We start from the raw sequence: 8047 nt of genomic DNA, 5'->3' as shown, positions 1-8047 counted from the left end.
TGGGTTCAGGCAATTCTCCTGCCTCAGCCTCCTGAGTAGCTGGGATTACAGGCACGCGCTACCATGCCCAGCTAATTTTTTGTAGTTTTAGTAGAGACGGGGTTTCATCGTGTTGACCAGGATGGTCTCGATCTCTTGACCTCGTGATCCACCCGCCTCAGCCTCCCAAAGTGCTGGGATTACAGGCGTGAGCCACCACGCCCGGCGACATGACCAGTTTTAAGAAACTAAGGTGGACTTTATGGAGCCAGTAAAGCCCCTATTGGTAAAACCGTCCTGGCTTAAAAGAGTTTCTAACCTTACAAGTGAGTAAGTAATGTCACTTTCTGGCAGGCCCAGGAACTGCAGAATATTTTGGGGATCCTGAGAAGAAAGGAATTCACCTAAATCTATAGGTATAGCAGGGTAAGTATGATGGAAAGTTATTGGCTTGGCTTCTGGCCTCAAGAGGCTTTTAAAAAAAATCTAATCTGAGGTTCCTTATCAAAGGTTCTAGCAAAGAAAATTTTAAAAGAGCCTATATAGCCAATCACTATCTTGTGGCACTAACGTAAATAATCATTATTTCTGCAAACATTAGGTTGCAAACAAATTAGTCTTACTTTGATTGTCTTTGGTAGAAATGGAAATGACCATAGAAAGAAAAATTACATTTCAGAAGAAAACTCTATGCACTCATTATTAGATTCCAGCTCATTGTTTTTTGAGGCTTTTGTTATTTACCTACAATCTAGACTGGATCCTGAATTCTTCTCGTTTCCAGCAACGCCTGCCTACAGCTCTCCATACTAGCATTTTTCTCCCACCTTCTGGCTTGGAATTACTGAAATTAGAACTGCCCTTTCCCTAACGCCCTGCAAATGAAAGCTAGATGACCTGACATAAACTGTAGAGAAAGCACAGTAGCTTATGTGTTCATGGTCCTCACACTTGTTGCTATATGGACGACTCAGAAACTTTCCTGGCACAGCTGATGCAAATTTTAAACCGCAGAAACCTGTCAAACTGCCCCTGCCTGCTCCCAGTCCAACTGAAGATGCTTTCAGCCCAGACTCTAGAAATCTCAACCGGCTGCCTTCTGAGCTCAAAAACCGAGTTTATAGTTTGTCCTCTTTTTTCTTTTGCTTTCATACAAGTGGATTATAAATCGTTCTACTATAAAGACATGCACACGTATGTTCACTGCAGCACTGTTCACAATAGCAAAGACCTGGAACCAACCCAAATGCCCATGAATGATAGACCGGACAAAGAAAACGTGGCGCATATAGACCATGGAATACTATGCAGCCATAAAAAACGATGAGTTTGTGTCCTTTGTAGAGACATGGGTGAATCTGGAAAGCATAATTCTCAACAAACTGACACAAGAATAGAAAACCAAACCGCATGTTCTCATTCATAGGTGGGTGAACAATGAGAACACGTGGGTACAGGGAGGGGAACATTACACACTGGGGTAGGTTGGGGGGTGGGGGGCTAGGGGAGGGACAGTGGGGGGAGGGAGGCTGGGGAGGAAAAACACTGGGAGAACTGCCTGATGTAGGCGATGGGGGATGGAGACCGCAAACCACTATGGCATGTGTGTACCTATGCAACAACGCTGAGGGATGAGCACATGTGCCCCAGAGCTTACAGTACAGTTGAAAAAAAAAAAAAGAAATGCCTGTCATTAAATTCCTGATGACTCACACCAGATAGAGGTCTAACTTTGGTGGAAGCCACTCTGTGACACTGCTGCCTGAAATGAGACACGCCTATTGATTGTTTAACTAGATTGATTCTTGGAACTCAGACAGGTTCAGTAGCATAGGAGACACTCCACCAACCCAGCTTCTAGTTAAGCTTCTCCAGGAGGGGACATAAAGGTCTGGTTAAGCTTGTCATACAAGTCTAGTATTTGATTAGCTCAGATATGCACTTTGAAAGCTCTGAGAAGATGCATGAGAAACGAAGAATAAAGTTTACTTAGGGAGGTGTGGGAACTGGGCAGATGGAGGGCAAGGGTGAAAGTCGCATTTGTCACATATCATTTATTAGAAGTTCTACTCCTCTGTAAACAGGTCTCAAATTCCCAGCTGCTTATGAAAAAGCTGAAACATCTTATTTCAAAGGTTGTATGACAGCCCCGTGACCTGCTTGGAATGATAACCCTCTGGCTGGGTTTACCTTGACCTGTCATTGACCAGTGACTTGTTTTCCATCTTATCTCACTTGGAACTCAGCACAAGTCCTCAGGCCACCCAGTAGAGCATTTTAAGAGCGGTGGACTTGAGGGCTGTAAGCTAGCATGGCTGGGAGCCTTCTCCCTGGGGGTAATTCCATCTTCTCTACCGAGACCAGCTCAGCTGTAGAGACCCCCACCCTGGCGGCCCTAAAGGCATTAAGAAGCTGACACAGAGACAGAGTGCAAAGTGGGACTATCAGGGGACCATCATCCTTCTCAGCTGAGAGCCTCGCAGAGAGCATTCGAGGCCAAGAGCTTCAAGCAAATTCTGACCCAAGTATTTCTTCTCCCGCAACAGGGGACTAACAGGTGTTCTGTATTTTCTCAAAAAATAAACCAGGCAAGCAGCTGGTGCCTGCTTACTACGGATCCAAGACAAACCATAACTTATTCTCCACAAGAGCACCATGCGGCAGGGTCACATATCCCGTGCTTAAAGAATTGTTTTAACTGGTGTATGATATACACATACTGTTTTCTGCTTTGGGGCACTGGCTCGGTTTTCCTTGTCATTGCTCTCAGCTCTCAACAATGTAGTCCATCATACACTCAGCACTTCCCCTTGGCTCCCATCATCTTAAAGAACACTCCTCAGTGACCCAGCAGTGGCAAGTCCCCAGAGCTGCCTGCCAAGCTTCTCTGTGTCTAATAGGAAGAGTCAAGGGTGCCCTCTCCCAAGCCTTAGCTGAACGGCTGACTGTCCTGGCACTGTCAAGGAGAAGTGAGGGGAGGGACCCTTGGGGAGCAGAGCAGACTTCCTCTTCACCCCAGAGTACCTGCTCTGTGTCTCTCCTCCCATGTCCCCTGCCCAGCAGAGTTAACCCAAACCCCCAGTCCATTCCCTCCCTGCCCACCATCCAGGCTGGCCCTCCAGCCCTGTCACCAACCCCTGTGGCCAAGCCTCCTCCTAAGCACCTGCAGGGACAGCGCTGGTGCTGTCAGGCTCCAACACACCTGGGTCTGAATTCGTGCTCTGTTGCCTACTAGCTGTGTAACCCTGGGGGAGCCAGATAGCACACCTGCATCCCGGCGTCCTCGTACATAAAGTAGGAAGAAGCACACCCACTTCACATGACAAGTGCAAAGCTTAAAGTCAATGGTGCACCTGTGCTGTCTCCTGCAAGGTTTATAGATGCTTCTGGGCGCTGCCAAGGTTCTGCTTCTTTAGCTATTTGAGGATTACACAGAACTTTGCCTTACAACTATTTGTGAAACTGTACATTTTTAATTTATGCACTTTCTATATGTATGTTTCATCATACCATTTCTTAAAAATACACTTATGAAAAAGCAAACCTGTAGAAGAAAATGTTAGGTGCTGAGTAACATTTAGCTATTCAGGCTGGGTGCGGTGGCTCATGCCTGTAATCCCAATACTTTAGGAGGCCAAGACAGGTGGATGACCTGAGGTCAGGAGTTTGAGGCCAGCCTGGCCAACATAGTGAAACCCTGTCTCTACCAAAAACACAAAAATTAGCCAGGCACACTGGTACATGCCTACAGTCCCAGCTACTTGGGAGGCTGAGGCAGGATAGTCGCTTGAACCCAGGAGGTGGAGGTTGTAGTGAGCCAAGATGGCGCCACTGCACTCTAGCCTGGAGGACAGAGCGAGACTCCATCTCAAAAACAGCAGCAAAAATAAATTTAGTTTCAAAGGATATTATTCTTATTCAGGATATCATTGCCCACCTTAACACCATCTCAGTTCTCTTTCTGAAAAATCCCTCCGATTCTGTTATTTCAAACAACTGTCGTTTCCCAGCGAAGCTCCTAAGAGGGCTATTCTAAAACCCCCACCTCCCCTGTCACTCCCCTTTCCCTTCTGTGAGCTGTGGCTGTCAGCCTGTGCCTCAGCTAAGAATGCACCAACGGCTTCCAGCAGCAAACCCATCTCTCCCGTGCTTCTGAGGGCCAGGTCATCGCTCCCTGCCATCCTTCGCCCACTGCAGAGAGCACTGCCTTCCAACCTGCATCAGTCTCATCCCAGCACACGAGGGTGCCCTGGGTACAATTCCAGTGTCAGGTACTGTGAATGACAAGAGGTGGTGTCACCTGGCCTTGCGTTGGAACTACCTGGAGTTTCTTAAAACGCCCATGCCTCAGCCCCACTCCAGAGGACTTACCAGGAAGGAGGCTCCAGAAGGGGGATTCTCACCCCCAGCACCTCCCACGTGCCAGGCACTGCCCGTGCTTCAGCCATGTCAGTCCTCCCCACATTCTAACGAGTGGGTGCTGTGATCGTCCTCATTTTGCAGAGAAGGAAACTGAGGCTCAGAGAAGCCGAGAAACATGGAGTGGGTCCCGTGAGGGGCAGCGGTGGGTCAGTACCGAGTTCAGCTCAGCCATAGAGACCCCCACTCAGATGGCACTGAAGGCATTGAGAAGCAGACACCCAGATACAACAGCAAAGGGAGGTCTATCTGGGGCGGGAAGCCAACAGCCTTCTGAACTGAGAGCCTCCGAGGCTGACAGCATTCCGGCCTGAAAGCCTCAAGCAGCCACTGACCCAGCTATTCTCTCTGAAAGATGATTATTATCAACAAACAGGTGTTTGGTATTTTCTCATAGAACAAAAATAAACTAGGCAGGCAGCTGGTGCCTGCTTACCACAGATTACAGACACACTAAAAAGTATTCTCCACGAGGGAGCCACGGGGGCAGGGTCACATATCCGGCGCTACAGAATTGTTTTCACCGGTGTGTGATACACATCTACTGTCTTGCCACTTTAGAATGCCCCAAGCAGTTTTCCACTTGGTGGGGGCCGGCCAGGTCTTCCTTGCCACCATTCTTCTTAGCAAACAATCTACTTTATCATACACCCAGCACTTCTCAACAGGTCAGCATCTGAAGCCAGGACTGTGCAGCCCCTCTGTCCATGCACCTGCTGCACTTTGCTAACCTAGCATCTAGAGCAGCAGCGTTTCACAAAGTGGCTGCACACACACATTGCCTGGGGATATCATTCTTTCTGACCCAGCAGGTCTGGGCAGGACCTGGGAGGCTGCTTTCCTAACAAGCTCCTGGGTGCTGCGCTGCAATGCTGATGCAGGAGAGGAGACAGAATGGGAATAAATGTGAGCCAACCCATTATGTGGCTTTCCCTGCTTTAGGAGAGGTCAGCGAAGGGTGAGGAAATAGGCCTCTCACCACCATCCTTGCCAGAGCCAGCTGCAGCCTGCAGGCCCCTCACCCAGAGGAGCTGCCTCCTTCCTGCCAGTATAGATCAGACACGAGGCTCAGCTTCTGCCCAGACTGCACGAGAGCGGAAGGCCTTGAAGATGTCACTAAAGGTGGGAGGAGATGGCAGGGAGCAGCTTCATCTCAGGGTCAGGGCGTCGGGCATCTGACCGGCTTCTCTCAGCTCTGCAGCCTTCCCAGAAGGGCACGCTCTGGACATGCGGTCCCCCTGGGAGGCAGAGTCAGGTCCCTGCTCCAGAACTTTCCCTCCCAGGGAGCAGCCTCCAGGCCCCTCTGCTTTGCCCAGCCTCTGGCTTTCTGGAAATGAAATGTTCTTCCTCACATTGCATGTTCCTCAGAGGAAAAGTATTGGCAGCCCTTTGCACTTTCCATGTTGTTCTTTTTCTTTTCAAATGTAAATTCTGTCCTTATTGGCCTGAGAAAGAGACCAAGCATGATATATACTGGTCACTCCCAGGGCTTTTCCAACCAAAAGTCCTGAGGACGTGGAGGGGGCTGTTCTTTGAAGCTTCCTTTGGGGCGTGGCTTCCCAGCTCAGCCTGCGGTCAGCGTCTCCACCTGTTTCACAGTGTGGCACACACAGCACATGACACTCTGTGTGCCACATGCTGGGGTGCAGAAAGCTGCCGCACCTGAGGCCATGAGCACACGTGGGGTCCCCAGGGCTGAGGACCTCTGCACATCTCACACTCACGCAGTGTTCACAGCACCGCAGCTGAGAAGTTCTGGATGGAGACACTCACTTCCCCTCCAGGATACTTCTTTCCCATACACTCTGCCAGCAGGTTAGAGGGCATCAGAGGGTAGCAGCCACCAGAATGACCTTGTGAGACTGGGAAGGCAAATGTCCCCGAGACCTGGAGATGGGGCTGAATTCTGAGCCAAGTCCTCAAGGCATAAGCCCACCCTGTGTCTCCGAGAGGGTGCCCTACCTAAATTTCTCTCCTCTCCATCCCCCACCAGCCATCCCTGCTTCTGTCTCCGCTAGAATCATTCATCACATTGACCCCTCTCTTGGTCCCTGAGTCCCAGGAGTATGTTCTCTGTATGGGTACAGCCTGCCTGGAGCTGCAGCGGCTCATAGCAACGCACAGAAGTTCCTGCCTCTGAGGCCCTGGCAGCCCTTGCTTCAAAATCTGCCCCACTTGAACCAGGGCCTGTGAATGCCAAGGGATGAACACCCACTCTCTTGTTCTGCTCACAGGCAACTTATAGGCAGGGCTGTCAGGCAAAGCAGCAGAACACTTAGGGTCCAGGTTGCTTTCTGGCCAGAGCTGGGGACCTGCTTGTCCCTGCTCCCTGGAATACTGCCTGTCAGGAGCTGAGTCACGTCCACCTCACCTGCCCTCATCCATTCTGAACAGGTGCCACCCATGCTGATCTTTTCCAAGAATAATCAGGTGGCCCCCCTCCGCTCTTTTCTGAAACTGGTTTCACATAGAATGAGAAGCAGGGCCATCTTCAGGTCTCTGTGTTTCCTGGGTGTGATTTTGCTGTCAGTCACTCCTAGGATAATGTGCCCCTCTGCCCTGCTGAGCTTTCCAGAATGCATTCAACACTTCTAGTCCTGCGGCTCACCTTTCTGGCACGACCCAGATACAGAAGCGGTTTCTTTCTCCTGGTAGTGTGGCAGGAAACCTTGCAGCTCTCCCTAACGTGACATTTCCCTTTAAGCTCTGTTCACACAGGACTGAAGACCTCCATGGTACTGGCACCACAAGGAATTCCCACACCTGCGATGCTCAGCTGGTCTCCTTCTCTTCCCCAGCAGTTCAGCCCGCCCTGTCCCAATTCACAGATGTTTGCCAGATGCAAGTCCAAAGCCCACTCCCCCAGTGCTGAGTTCTGCACTCTTGCCCATGCCTATGGTTCTAGAGGCACAGGGGCCCTGCAAGGCTCCCTACCAGCGATGATGAATAAGAAATGTCCGCAGGACTAAGACATCTGACTGAAGAAGAGAGAAGAACATTGAGGAGCAGTGGATGTTGGCTACAGGTCTCAGGGAGCCCTAGGCAGGAGGGAGATTCTGCCCTGGATCCTCTGCCCTCAATAACCTCTGCAGGGCCTTGAGAGGAAAGAAGATAAGGAGAACAAGCCAAAGGGGCCTGTCCTGGCAAAGGACACACACACCTGCCTGCCTGGCGATAATGTGGCATTTGACCCCATTCCTGAGAATGGCTGCCAGCTTCCCGGGCCTGCTGCCGTGTTGACTCTGGAAAGAGGGAGGATGCCATCAGCTCACAAGGTCTGAGCCTCAAGACCCAGCAGAGCTGCCGGCCAATAAGCTAAGTGGGGCCTGGAAATGCCCCAGCACAGGTGCATGACCCACCCTGTTTTCCTCTGGCACAAGCACTGTCGGCTTGTCGATGACTGCCCGGCTCTCAGGCCTGTTGCCCTGGGCAGGGGAGTGAGACAGGAAGCTTGTACCCTCACACTGGAGCTGTCCGCCTTTTCTTTTACATTTACAGGTGGACATCCTCTAACACCATCGTTCTTTATTTTTGGGGGTGGAAGGGGACCCTTTGAGAATCTGATAAAAAGCCAGCATCCTCTCTTCTAAAAAAAAATGTAACATCTAGTGTGCAGTTGGGTGTTTCAGTTTTAAAAGTTGGCGAAAGG

The sequence above is a fragment of the Cebus imitator genome, unplaced genomic scaffold, assembly GCF_001604975.1.
Source record: "Cebus imitator isolate Cc_AM_T3 unplaced genomic scaffold, Cebus_imitator-1.0 Scaffold125, whole genome shotgun sequence".
Classification (NCBI taxonomy): Eukaryota; Metazoa; Chordata; class Mammalia; order Primates; family Cebidae; genus Cebus; species Cebus imitator.
The sequence above is the reverse complement of the archived record's forward strand: the minus strand, read 5'-3'. Positions refer to the sequence as shown.